This window comes from Hemitrygon akajei, chromosome 4 (genome assembly GCF_048418815.1).
Source record: "Hemitrygon akajei chromosome 4, sHemAka1.3, whole genome shotgun sequence".
NCBI lineage: Eukaryota > Metazoa > Chordata > Chondrichthyes > Myliobatiformes > Dasyatidae > Hemitrygon > Hemitrygon akajei.
The window spans coordinates 32,866,999-32,882,025 of NC_133127.1; the positions used below are offsets into that span (position 1 = coordinate 32,866,999).

At 38.6% G+C, this 15,027-nt stretch overlaps 1 protein-coding gene and 1 long non-coding RNA gene across 3 annotated transcripts in view; one reads left to right on the plus strand and one right to left on the minus strand.

Moving 5' to 3' along the window:
• LOC140726200 (protein FAM53A-like) overlaps window positions 1-15,027 on the minus strand; it is a 99,450-nt gene that overhangs the window by 11,126 nt on the left and 73,297 nt on the right. The window lies entirely within an intron of this gene.
• Window positions 37-13,339, plus strand: LOC140725899 (uncharacterized). The gene is made up of 3 exons (XR_012098504.1): window positions 37-577; window positions 2,872-2,953; window positions 13,229-13,339. It is a non-coding gene; the product is annotated as an uncharacterized lncRNA (long non-coding RNA).

Sequence of the window (15,027 nt, forward strand, 5' to 3'; positions counted from 1 at the left end):
AAAGGTAGGTAGACAAATAGCAGTTTAATCCTGACAAGTCTGAGGTGTTTCATTTTGGGAGTTCAATTGTGAAAGGAGGGTATACTGTAAATGGCCAGATTTTCCGGAACGTTGATGTGCAAGTCCATATTTTGTGGAAACACAAGTAGATGGGGTATAAAGAAGGCATACATAATACGTGCCTTCATTGATCAGGGCATTGAGTATAAAATTTGAGAAGTTATGTTAGAGCTGTATAAAACTTTGGTTAGTCACATTTGGAATATTACATATCATTCTGATTGCCACATTACAGGAAGAACGTGAAAGCTTTGGAGGGGTGCAGAAGAGGATCACCTGGATGTTGCTGAATTAGAAAATATTAGCTCTAAGGAAATTTCCAAACTTGAGATTGCTTTCTCCGGACGGGAGGTTGAGGAAATTATGAGAAGATAGATTGTCGTCAAATACTAGAACCCATAGTTTTGTGTGGGGGGGTGGGGGGAAGAAGAGTTTGAAGGTATTTTAATGTTTTCGTTTTCTTTACGCAGATCGGTAGGTGCTTTGAACATACTGCCTGGGGAGATGATGGAACCAGGTAAGATAATAACATTGAAGACAGACATGATTAGATAAGGACTGAATGATGTGCATCACTTGAGGCAGACATGGAATTTCAAATTGGCATTATGGTCAGCATAGACATTGTGGACTAAAGGGCCTGTCCCTGTGCTGTATTGTTCTATGTCCTAAAATAGTCACACTATATTTATCTGTATAATAGGGTTCATCGAATTCTAGACGTTAATGTGTCAACACTGACTATTTGGTAAAATGCCAAGTAAATTGAAACACTTGGTACTATTTTAGCAGCTTGAAATAAAAACAAAATTAATGGTATTTTACTGTGTCATCGTTCAGTCAGCTATTATCCTCATGATGTGGCGTGCACAATAACTGATCCTAGCTGACAATAAACCAAATGCCCAATAAATAACAAAACCTAGTTTAACTCCAACGATTTCTGGGCCTCAAGCTAGATTGTTCCAACCATCAATTATTGGACCTGAACTGTCACTATTTAGCTTAAATCCCACATTTACTGTGAATTTATGAGTTAAGTGCAGACAGCAGCTGAAGATGGATTAATGGGACATTGATCAGAGAGCAAGCATTACCATTGCTAAATCTGCCTTCACAATGCAACAACTGAAAAATAAATGTGGACTTCAGACATCTGTGTGCAAGTGACATTTTATCAAAAGTAATTTCAATCAAGTGCTTTCTATGTGTAAATGAAATGAATACTGAATTTTTCTCAACTCTTTAGAAACATTAAAAAGGCAGTGTTCCATTGATGTAGCAACTAGAATTTTAGAAGTGTACAGCATAAAAGTGAATCCTACAGTCCATTCCACCTATGCCATGTGATTTCTACATCTCACATTTGCCTACATTTGGCATACATTTCTCCTCTTTTCTATCCAAATACCTCTTAAATTTTGTAATTGTACCTGCCCCTACAACTTCCTTTGATAGATTACTGCATTTGGTCAAGGCACAACAACGCCTCTTTCACCTCAAACAGTTCAGGAAGTTTGGTATGGGCCCCCAAATCCTAAGAACTTTCCACAGGGGCACAATTGAGCGCATCCTGACTGGCTGCATCACTGCCTGGTATGGGAACTGTACTTCCCTCAATCGCAGGATTCTGCAGAGAGTGGTGCAGACAGCCCATCGCATCTGTAGTTGTGAACTTCCCACGATTCAGGACATTTACAAAGACAGGTGTGTGAAAAGGGCCCGAAGGATCATTGGGGAGCCGAGTCAACACAACCACAATCTATTCCAGCTGCTACCATCCGGGAAACAGTACCACAGTATAAAAGCCAGGACCAACAGGCTCCAGGACAGCTTCTTCCACCAAGCCATCAGACTGACTAACCTGTGCTTGTTTTGAGTGTATTTCTATGTTACATTGACTGTTCTATTTATTATAAATTACTATGATTGCACATTGCACATTTAGATGGAGACGTAACAAAGCTTTTTACTGCTCATGTGTATGAAGGATATAAGAAACAAAATCAATTCAATTCATTTAACCATCACCCTGTGTGCCAGATCCATTTTGAATTTCTCCCCTTCACTTTAAAACTTCACAGTAAATAAAAGACCATTTGCTCTATGCAGGCATAGGAGAACTGTATATGTTGGAAACCACAAGACTATAGGAGTCTTCTCTGCCATTCCATCATGACTGATTTATTGTTCCCTCACCCCATTTTCCTGCCTTCTCCCTATAACCTTTGACATCCTTACTAATCGAGAACCTATCAACCTCCGTTTTAAATATACTCAATGACTTGTTCTCCACAGCCATCCGTGGCAATGAGTTCCAGATTCACACCAAGACCAACTCCACTGTACTATGGGTTTTGCATTATTTTGGACACATTATATGTATTAAATTAATAGGATTGGTACAAAATGGTCAATCTCCAGAAGCTAAGATTGTACTCTTACATTTAAGTTCCTGGGTAAAATACAACATTCTATCTAATATGCTCTGAATTGATTCACAAAATCAGTCCAAGAACTTTTTTTAAACTTGAGCACTTTTTCCACTTTTTTTAAACAACTGAATACATAAACAAGAGATTTTGCGGATGCTGGAAAGCTTCAGCACCACACAAAATGCTAGAGGAATGCAGGTCAGGCAGCATCCATGGAGGGGAATACACAGTCTATATTTCAGGCTGAGACCCTTCATCAGGAGTTGTAATGAAAGGAGCAGCAGCCGGAATGTATTTATTCCATTCGTTAGCATTTATTAGTACATCTGAACGCAATACATTATTAAATGAATACATATTCTTTGCAATATTTCAGGCTCTAAATTGGATGTCTCACTATCCAAATGAGAGGATTTTGTTTTGAAAAGGTGGACACTGAATTGTAGATCTGCAGGAAGGTAAGACTGATGCTGAAATGCTCATTAACTGCAATAAGCCAGCTGAAAACAATCATTCCTGGCAGCTTTATCCAGGAGCTGCTTGCCAAGTCTCAAGCTCATTAAACCTAATGATATTTTGTAACAAGTTCACTCTGTTAGACCAAACTAAATTACAGAGAGGAAAATGTAAAGTGGAAGCAGCTGCTGCCAGCCTTTCTCTCCCCTCAGCGGAGGACGCCAGCGACGGCAGCCACAGCTGCCACCCGAGAGCTGGGCCCAGGAGCCGTCAAATTAACTCCTCTTGCAGAGACTGCGCTCCCACTCGTTAACACGAAACACTTCACACCTGGGAGACTTCCATGTGCAGCAAGAAGCTCAGGAAAACTGCCGTGATTTGGATAATAGATTTCATATCCTAATGGCGATCAGGGACAAAGCTCCCCTCAGACAGATGTTCAAACAGCCCTGGGATTTAAGAACATCATACCTCACTGCTAAGGTTCTCTGTCTCAATAAATTACTGGTTATTAAGATGCTTCTGTTTTAAACTGTACCACAAAAAAAAGGCTTACTCATTTAAAGATAAATAAGCATTTGAAGTTGGGAGTATGGTTATGAATCACAGTAAATGGATTCTTTTTGTACTATGCCTCTTCAACATCAAGGGTCAAAATTACCAATGCATCCTGCTGCAGTTAGCTAACTACATTGTGCAACAGTTGCTGAGTACATTTAACGTCGACTTCCTCAATGTATAAAAATATCGGCCCAAGGATGAAAGGTGATTCTTCAGTGCAAGATCAACCATGGTCTGACTGAGGGCTGAGAAGCACCACACAAAATGCTGGAGGAACTCAGCAGGCCAGGCAACATCTGTGGAAAAAACTACAGTCGACATTTCAGGCCAAAACCCTTCGGCAGGACTGGGGAGGGAAAAAACTGAGGAGTAGATTTGAAAGGTGGAGGAGGGGAGAGAGAAACGCCAGGTGATAGGTGAAACCTGGAGGAGGAGGGAATGAAGTAGAGAGCTGGGAAGTTGATTGGTGAAAGGGACAGAAGGCCAAAGAAGAAAGAAAAAAGGGGGAGGAGCACCAGAGAGAGGTGATGGGCGAGCAAGGACATAGGTGAGAGAGGGAAAAGGGGATGGGAAATTGTGAACATTGTTCCAGTAATTTTCATCTCTAAATGATTGCTAGATGTAATTTATCAGCTTTTTAATGAAACTCAGAAAGATGATTCTCAAGTGGTGTAGCCTGTCCCACTTAAAGTTTATTTCCACAGATTTCATATACTGTGCATATGTGCATAAAAACAAAAGCAATTTGACAACACAGCAAGTTACATTACAGGTGTAGTAAACAAGTGCACAAATGATGCTGGCTGTTTCTCAGTCTCTCTTGTTCATGCAAAAGCTTTAAAGAGTTTAAGCATGCTATACAGCTGAAAGTGTTTATGTCAGAATCAGACTTAATATCACCGGCATATGTTGTGAAATTTAAGCAATTCAGGAACAGCTTCTTCCCCTCTGCTATCCAATTTTTAAACAGACATTGAACCCATGAACACTACTTTTTTTTAAAATTCCTTTTACAAGTTGACAACAGGTATATTCACTAAATTTAAATTATGAAAGGGGTAGAATTGAAAATATGAAATATCAAAGATCACTGCAACTAAAACAATTCTAGCTCTAAATGCCAGTCTAAAAATTCTGAAGCTGACTCCCACAGAATAAGCAGCACGTTTGCTTGTCAGAAAGAGCAAGGTTTTTCTTTTGTTTATAGACCAATTCACTAAAATAATTTACAGAGTCTTTAAACTTTCAAAATCTTTGAATGCAGCTGTCACACAGGCAATTGTGAATTTGGTACAGAAATAATGATGCAATGATGAATGAAGGAATGAAAAAAATAATGGAAACATGGAAACAATAGATATGGGGTATCTAAACCAAGGTACTCAAAACCAAACAAGTATAAGCCTGCATTAAAATCAGGTTCCATGACAGGAATATCCAGAAATAATATGGAACAGGCCCCTTGGTCCACAATGTCAGGTTTAACTAATTAAACCAGTAACTACTATATATTAAGTAACTATGATGGTTGCCTTTGGTCATGAGCAGTAAGAAAACCAAGCATTTTGCAAAATATATTTATAAGCTACTAAGAAAGTCAGAAACAAAACACAAACATGAAAAAAAAATCTGTAGATGCTGGAAATCCAAAGCAACACAAACAAAATGCTGGAGGAATTAGGTCAGACAGCATCTATGGAAATGAATAAACAGTTGATGTTTCGGGCCAAGACCATTCTTCAGGACTGAGAAGCAAGGGAGAAGACACCAGAATAAAAAGGTGGGGGTGGCAGAGGGGGTGGTGGCTAGCTAGGAGGTAATAGTTGAAGGGTCGAAGAATTGGAGGGCAGCAGAGATCACAGAGCGGGAGCAGTGAGGGGGGGCTTCACTGAACTCCCAAAGCGAAGATTTAATCTTCTTCAGGGTGGGCTTCGTACTGGAGCAGCAAATCATAAACACGAGTAAGTCAGATTACACCAAGAATAATAATGTAATTGTGTCCCAGTGGCACTTGCACATGAACAGATCCAGAGGAAAAGAAATTTATATCCATCACAACATTCTCAGCAAATGAACTTCGATCAGAAAGCTAATAGGTACCAATATGATCCACGGGTTTGAATTCCGAAACCTAATCAGGACACACTGCAAATTTTCAGAGTCCTAAATTTTTCGGGGGTTGAAGTTGAGGGATTGCAAATATTTTATAGAATTGTTTCTGTGCTAATGCAATATGCTTATTAGTAAAATTCACTCGATGAGTAACCATCTTTGACTCAGTCACCTTGAATTTTGAGGAACTATAGGAGGAATTTTGTTGTCAAGATGGTTCTGGTTTTTCCACTGTCACCCACATTCAGTGAAAAAAGCAGCAAAAGAAAAATACAATTCAAAATTTACTTTTCCAAATAAACTCTTCAGGGGAACAAGTTTACTTAGTGAGCAAGCTCTTTTCCTTTTAAAACAATGTAAAACGTTGTCAAGAATTGCATCTTCTTGAAATTACTTTTAGATGTCAAACAGATGCAAAGCTGGTTTTACTTAAGGACCAGAACAGAGATAGTTGATAGCTCAGCTAAGGCAAAGCTAAGCAAATGTAGTATAATAGTCTCTCTCTCTCTCTCGCGCAGTTCCTGAATAGATGTCCACAGGCTGTAAAAAGTCTTTTTATAGACCTTTCTGAAATACTAGAACACGTTTCTATTCAATGTACTTCATAAATCACTCTGCTTGGATTCTGCATAGACCTCTAAGAGTGCCTTCGCAGTATTTTAAAAGGCTGATGACTAATAGCCAGGGTTTCTTTTACATAAACCATTTTTTGTTTTCAGCACTTTCACAATGACTATACCGTTCCAGCGTTTCACTCAGTCTTGTGTTGTTGGCCATTGGAGTAAACTGCCCTTTTATAATGGTGTAAGCCTACAGATGAATTGAAGATAAAAATTTATAGGGTAGCTTTTACAAATGGAAATATTCTTACCAAATATTCTGCAAATTACTTGGAATCACTTGAGATATTGTCACCTCATTTTTTGAGAGAAATTATCAAAAAAAAAGGTACATTATCCACAAGGTTTGCTTGGCTTTGATTAGGACCATCTAACTGACCCACTGAATGTGTCTCGGAGGCCTGATGCCAGCTGCATCACTTGTTGGCTTCACCGTGTTTTATCTGCTTGTTGTTAATTTCAAAAGAGCAGGATGTAGGTCAGTCTATGCTTTATATTTCATTCCCAGCCCTTCTTTACAGCCATCACTCTTAGTAACCAACTCAGTGTCTGGCCTCACACTCAATTAACCCAGCTGGGCTCATTCTGAGCGCTCCAGGGGTTAGAACAATGAACTGTGGGCTCTGTGAACCTGCCAGCAATGATACTGGAGTTCCATTGGCATTCACCTTTTAAAATGCAAAACACCAGAATTCCATAGCTAACACTGAACTGGTATTAATTCACCTTCATCAGGCTTTGAAATGTTATACTGTAACCTTCAAAAGGCTTGGTATAAATTTGGCTTTTAGAGAAGCCATTCTGTATAAAAGGTCACAAAAAATCAGCACTGAAATAGGAAAGCTCCTCATCCTAAACAAAGATTTCAATACGAAAAAGCTGTTTAAAGCTCCAGTGTTTTCAAAGTTTCAACAGACTTCTTTCCAGTTTTGCTTAGCAAAGGTTTTGCTGAGCCAACATCAAGCTGAAGTTTGAAACCACAATGATGTGAAATGCAGGATCCTGAAACAAAAGCCACAGCACTGCAGAGCTAAGGTTTTGGTTAAAAGGACAGCTGTACAACCAAGGAGAATAAATATTAAAACATTCTACTACAGCTAATAGTTCTATATGGAAACTCACTCATGGATCAGTTCCAAGAAGTCAAAACAAAATGAATGCAAAGCAACAATATACATCTGAATAGATGGATGATAACTGATAACAGCTTTTCACTATCCCCATCTGAAATCCAAGTATCATCTATATAGTTGAAAAACTTAAACACCACACCCATTTGCCATTGAAAGCAACTTTGCTTTCACTTTAATCTTAAAATTATGATGGAGTCCGAAAGAAGTCAGATGAAGTGAAATTATTATGGAGCTTGCGCCAGATTATACTAGTTTTATGATAAACAAGGGAGCAGGTTGGAGAGGTGGATCTAAAGCAAACTTAAAAGATTCTCTCCTGGACCATGGGCTACCATACCCCTCCCATGCATGTACTTACCTAAATTCCTCTTAAATGTTGAAATTAAACTTGCATTCACCACTTCCGCTCTCAGCATCCTGAGTGAAGAAATTCCCCATGTTCTCCTTTCAACTCTTAACCCAAGATCTCTAGATCCAATCTCACTCAACCTCAGTGGAAAAAGCCTGCTAATCTATACCACTCAATTTTGTATACTTATATCAAATCTCCTCTCATTCTCCTGTGCTCCAGGGAATAGAGTCCTAACCTTTCCCAATAACTCATGTCCTTGCATCCCAGCAGCACATTGTAAATTTTCTTCCTTCCTTATTATCCACCATACCATTAATATCCATGCCCTCTGCAAACTTGTGTACTCCTGTGTTCATACTTTGGTGTCCTTGGACACTAATGAAAAGAAGCAGTCAGGTGCAGCAAACAGTGAAGAGTATATGGCATTTGTTGCAAGAGGAACATCAATGTCTTGCTGTAGTTGTACAGGGCCTTGATGAGACACCACCTAAGGTATTGCAATGCAGGTTTAGGAGACTAATTCCGGAGATGGCACATTGCTTGGTTAGACCTATATTCTGTGGAGTAAAAAAAAGAGGCCTCAGAAATCAATGCAATTCTTAAAGGAAAATCATAATGCAGTTCTACAGTGGTAGCTAGTAGAACTGCAGCCTCACAGTAAGTGACCCAGGTCCATTCACGACTTCTAGTGATATCCACGAGGAGTCTAAACGTTGTCCCTGCAGCTGAATGGGTTTCCTCTGGATGCTGTTTTCTGCCACATCACAAATATGTGCAGGTTTTTAGGTTAATTGGACATTTATTGCCCCCAGGAGAGCTGATGGGAAATCAAGGAGAGCTGATAGGAAGGTGGGGAGAAAGAAAAACAGGAATCACATAAATAAGGTAAATAGGTTTACAATGGTTGGCATGGTTGAAGGGTCTGTTTCACGTACGACGAGAGAGACTAGATGCAGAGAGTCAACTTCCGATGGCTGAAAGGAGTCTAGAACCAAGGAGCAAAAAGTAGCTAGCGACAAGGCGGTCAAACTACTCCAGTGCTTTTGCTGTGTTTCTAAGACATTCAGTGGTGCATAGAATTACGGCAAATAATATTTTGTTAATCTGTTTTAATAACAGACATTTTCTGTCACCCTGGTAATATCAATGTGAGTTGTAATTCCTTGGCATTTTTAGCTGAATCAGAGTTGTGAATTTGCCTCTTTCCACAGTTTTGAGCATGAATGTTGAGTGATGAATGGTCATGACTGTTGAAAGTACTGATTTTTGAGGTTAACCAGGCCTCCTTCCCTCTTCTGACTAAGAAGAGACCCCATGGCATTTTCTTTTAAATTCGGTCAGGATTTACCTTTACTGATAAAGATATTTAGTCACATTCACATTATTTATGGGAACTTCCTACATTTTATAAGACTTCAAATGTATTTCCTTGGTGAGGTTCTTTGGAGTGCATAGAAAGGATGTCAAAGCTGTTATAGGGATAAAAATTTCATGCTACACTTTAAACAATATAACAAAGTATGATGACACAATCATGATCATGCATAGCTTCTCTCCTATACTGTTACCCCAAGTATTTCTCCAAAAGGTCATTATTTCTGGTACCCCATCATTGTCATGATTGTTATGGCTTAAACAATTGCTATCCCTAATGAAGCACATCGCAACTGAATAAATGCAGATGTCATTTAACGTCCACAGAAGGTACTTCAAATACTTCAAAAATAAAAAGCGTCAGAGTGAGAGATTTCCTCCCATTACTGGCACTCCCCACCACTGTACAAACCACTCTCCCCCACCAACAGGATTGCTGAAACAAGCTGAGTGGGGCACTGCTTTGCCCTGAGTCAAATCTTTCAAAAAGAAATCTCAAAAGAATCAGGTTTTCTGGATTGCCATTCTAAAATGCACAAGCACTCTGGCCCATGGTGAGTATAGATGTTTTCATTAAAATAAAAGTTCATTCAATTGAAAAAAAATTCAAAACCAAATATTTTTAAAAATCTGTCCAAAAACAGTAGTGCAAATTTGCAATTGAATAAACTGTACATTGTGTAATGTCCCCAGTAACTGTTATCCAATAGTTAATAGAAAAGGAAGGAAGCTTTGCTGATAAATTCATTTAAGCATTTCTGTGGTAAATTTGGGCCAAAGGTGGTCCTATAAGTTACTACACACATTCTATTGATAAATATAGAGTAATGGGCTTGGGTTCACTCAATCTTTCATCATAAACATCCTGTAAACGTTTGAAGGGAGCATTATCAAACTAAGTTTGACATTACAGCCATTACATATTAGATTATCTAATATCAGTGAAAGTAGTAAACTCTAAAGAACACCTAAGAGCAATGGAAAGGTAGAGGACTAATTGGAGGGGTGTTTAAGCCCTTGGTAGTTTGAAGGTATCAATGGTGATGTAGTTAAAATTGGGAATAATCACAAGGGCAGAAATGAAAAACAGGAAGCAAGATGGAGGAATGTTGAACTGAAAAAACTATGGAACATACTAATCAAAGACATTGAAGAGTAAATTACTTTCGTTACTAAATCATGGGATGCACAGAAACCTCATTGGTGGGATACAAACCCAGAACCCATGAAGGAATTTGAAAACAAAAATGACAATGTCACTTTGGTTAAATGGAAGGCAATGCAAGTCTGAATTCAGGAATGTGCTGGGATGCAGTGTTGGAAAGAAATGGGACACTTACATGTGCAATGTAAATATGTGTAACCAAAACAAGTAACTTCTATCCAAATGCATTTTATATGGGACTATGTTTATGTTGCCTAACCACAAGTAAAATCATTGTTAAAAACAGCCAATAGCCAACAGCCTAGACACCATGTATAAGCAGTTTGACTAAAGCTAGTGGAGTACTTGCTTGCTCTAAGTAAACCATCCATTGTGGTAGACCAGACTTTTCACGGGTGCACTGATGAAGTGCTTATCTGCAAAAAAAAAATGCAACTCCCACGTCTCTTTCAATGTATCATGCTACAAATGTTGGAAAATTAGAGGTAATATTGTGTTATTATATTGTAGGAGCAAACCCTCAAGGAGTGCTTTTTTTCACGCGCAGAGAGAATATCTGATGCATTTCGAGATGCAATGAACATGCCTGCCTAGTTCTCCAAAAGCAATTTTTTGGTAAACCGTTGCAGAACAAATTGCATTACAGAAATTCTGGTGGGGAGAAAATACTTCATATAAATAGTTTGACTACTAGGATATTAAGTGGTGTTCACAGAAAATTACATTTTGCTTTATTGTATGCAGCTTGAGGTGATTTCTTATGCAACCGAAGGTTGTGACAAATTTCTAAAGATGTACAATGGATAACATTCTGAATGGTTGCATTATTACCTGGTTTGGTGGTATCAATGCCCAGGATTGAAAGAGGCTTCAGAGGGTTGTAGACGCAGCCAGCTGCACTACGGACACAAGCTTCCCCCAAAGTAAGTTTATTATCAAAGCACACGTATGTCACCATATACAACCCCTGGGATTCATTTTTTGAGATTCAGTTTGGTGTGGGCATATTCAGCAAATCTATAGAATAACAACCATTTAACAGGATCAATGAAAGATCAGCCAGAGTGCAGAAGACAACAAACTGTGAAAATGTAAATATAAATAGCAATAATGAGAACATGAGATAATAAAATAAAGAATCATTAAAGTACAATTATTGATTGTGGGAAGCATGTCAATGATAGGGCAAGTGAGTGTAGTTATTTCCCTTTATTCAACAGCCTAACAGTTGAAGTTTGCTCTTGAACCTGGTCCTGAGGCACTTGTACATTCTGCCTCAGTGATAAAAGATACAAGACTGGTGCTTTGAGAAGGCAGCACCCATCATTGAGGACCCTCACTATCCAGGACATACTTTCTTCTCATTACTATCAGAGGTGGTACAAGAGCTTTAAAACCCACATTCAAAGTTTTAGGAACAACTCCTTGCCCTCTACCATTATTTCTGAATAGTTCAAGAATCCATGAACACCATCTCATTATTTCTCTTTTTTTTATTGTAACTTGTAGTAATTTGTTATTCCTGCATAGTTCTGCTGCCACAAAACAACAAATTTCATGACTGCCAGTGACAATAAACCTAAACCTGATCATTCCACTTGAAAATCATCTAATGATTTAACAGCAACTTTAACATAACTGCAACGTTTAAGGTATTGAATTGAAATATAGTGGATTCGGGGTAATTTGTCCCATCGGTTAATCGGGACAGCTGCTTAGTTTGGACAACTCTTAAAGAACAAAAACTAATCGAGAAAATAGCCAGGATTCCCTACGTTTTTTTTTACTTGCTGGACCAATTTGAAAGCCATCTGCCTAACAGCAGTCATCATCAGCTGGCAGAGATAACTGGAGTGCTGAAATCTACAATTGCGCGCTTGATATATCTGTTAAGATAAACTGTGAATAGAATGGGCATTATGCAAGGGACAACATCCCAAAAAGGAAAATAAGAATCCAAGCTTTGAAGAGGTCTCAATGGTTTTCCATTGTAACTAGACAAGGTGTGCATGTCAGTGGACCAATGTTAAAAAAATTCAGAGGAGCTAGCTAAGAAGCTGGTCACAATTATTTTCTCCCCTACCAATTTCTTGAAGATGAACTTGACAGTAAGTCTTTGGCTCATATAAATTCAATGAATTTCTGGAGTATTCTAAAGATCCATGACCCTAAGAAATTATTACCCACAATTATCTGAAATAGGTAGCACTTTGTATACCCAAGATGCCTGCAATGGACAATATACCCATCTTGTCATTCTCTCTCAAAATCTTATCAATTTGAATGAAATCTCCTCCTATTCTTCTAAATGCCAATGAGTATTGGCACAATATTCTATCACGTTAATTTTTTCATCTCAGGCATCAACCTAATGAGCCTTTTTTCTGCATTTCCTCCAATGCAAGTAGCTTAAAGGTGGTGACCATAACTGTACACCTTGTATCCCTTGTAATTAAGGCGTACAGTTCATTGGTTTACCCTAATACCTTCTTGTACCTGTATGCTAACTTTGTGTTTCATGTACTTGGACCCGCAGATCCTTGTAACCAAAATATTTTGCAGTCTAACCTCTGAAATAATTTGATCTTTTTTCATTCTTCCTTCTAAAGTAGACAATTTTACATTTTCCCGCCATATACTCTTGCAAACTTCCTTCCCACTCATTATTTCACTTGCTCAGCGGGGTCCTCCATACAATGTGCTAACCAACCTATCTTTATATCAACAGCAAGTTCTCTGCTCCTTCATTCAAGTCATTAATATAGGTTGTTTATTGTAGTCAGGTAACTGCTAGACTAAAGGATCATTACCAACTTATGGAATAGCTTATTTAACAAAACTAGCATGCTGTAGCATACACCAAACAAAAATCTGTAGTTGTAATACCAAGACACAATGCTCTAATACAAATTAATTGCTTCATATCTTCTAACATGAATGCTTCGCCTTCATTCACACAGATCTCCAGCCAACAACCAACTCAGGACTGGGTGTTCAAGCAGTTATTTACAACACCAAGTTATTTAACTTGGTTAACAAGTGGCTTTAGACATTTCAAAGTGGTATTTCACCATGGCAACACCCCAGAAGCGAAGTGCAAGTCAAATCGGTGTTTAAAATACCAATGAGATACAATGTACTTAAGTATTAAAACATTTGTTTTTGGTCAGCATTTCTCAAGTTCTTGGATGCAAGGAGTTAAAAACTATCTTTTACTCTAACTACAGAATACTTTAGATGTTAAACTTTCCATTTTGTACTTTGATACACTGCTTGGAACAGACAATATTTACGGACTGGTAGTTATCTAGAATTATTCTGGCTGAGTCATTCTGTACCACAAATGAAAATTATCAACAGATTGCAGAATTCTCTTCCTGAAAAAGCAGAAACACAAATAGTTTATCAGCAAGCAACTTGTTGTTTATGCTGAATTAAAGACCAAGTGCTGTTTGCTAAAGCATCAGATCTCACTGACGTGACCTATTCAGTCTTCTATAATGAATGCAGAATTTAGACAAAATGCAGAACCTTACTCTATCAGAGATCAAATCCACTAACCCACCACCTTGCTGAAATAAACCAGATGATTTTCCCATTTGTTGCCAAAGCAGAGCTTAGCAGGAAATCAGTGAAGTTCACTGCAGGCCCTCAAGCTTACAACATCTGCATTGACCATTGCGCCAATCTAAACCATTCCCATTTCCGTTAACAAGGTCCATATCCTCATCTGTTCATGTGTTCACCTGCCACAAAAAAGCAGCATCCATCAAAAACCACCCTACAAGCCATGAGCTCTTCTTGCTGTTGCCATTAGGGAAGAGTACAGGAACCTTAGGTTCCACACCACCAGGTACAGCAACAGCCATTACCCTATAACCAGACTCTTGAATCAGTGTGGCTAACATCAGTTACCTCAACACTGAACACAACCTATGGACTCACTTTCATGGACACTACAACTCATGTTCTCAGTATTATTTAACACATATCTAATTATTAATCGACTTGTGTTTGCAATTTGTTTTCTTTTGCAGTGTTTGCTCGCCAGACTTTGTAGTATTTGATTCTATTTTATTTCTTTGTTCTACTGCGAATGCCTGCAAGAAAAGACATCAGGGTAGAATATGGTGACACAAGCATACTTTGATAATAAATTTACTTTGAACTTTGAAATGTTCTTAAACATTGCTACAGCATCTGCTTCTACCACTTCTCCTGGCAACATGTACCAAGCACCTACCAATCTAAATCCCGCCTGCCTCGCAAATCTCCCTTAAATCCCCCCCCCCACCTTGAATATATATGACCACTATATATGATGAGCAAGCATTTAAGTTTAAGAAGTTCTGTTACCTAGATGATGACTTGTATGAATGAAGACAGAGTGTGCATGCTAGGAGACTTGAATGCAGAAGAGGAGGGAGTTTTTCTTTCAGAAAAAGCACGGAGATGTCTTTCAGGAATTTGCTGAAAGTGAAAACTTTCCATGCATCACCACTCACCAACTGAGGAACACCCATAGCGGATCTGATCATTTGAAGAGTGGCCAAAAAGGGATACAGAAGAGGTGATTAAAGTGCTACATGTACAAACCCACAGGCAGAAATAAAAACTCCTAAGAGCATGCTAGTGGGGTGTAGACACAAATGAATATCCTTGATCCTGACACTCTCCAAAGACAAGCACGAGAACTTCCTCAGAAACTGGAAGTCCAAAGCAACAAGCACAAAATGCTGGAGGACTCAGATCAGGCAAC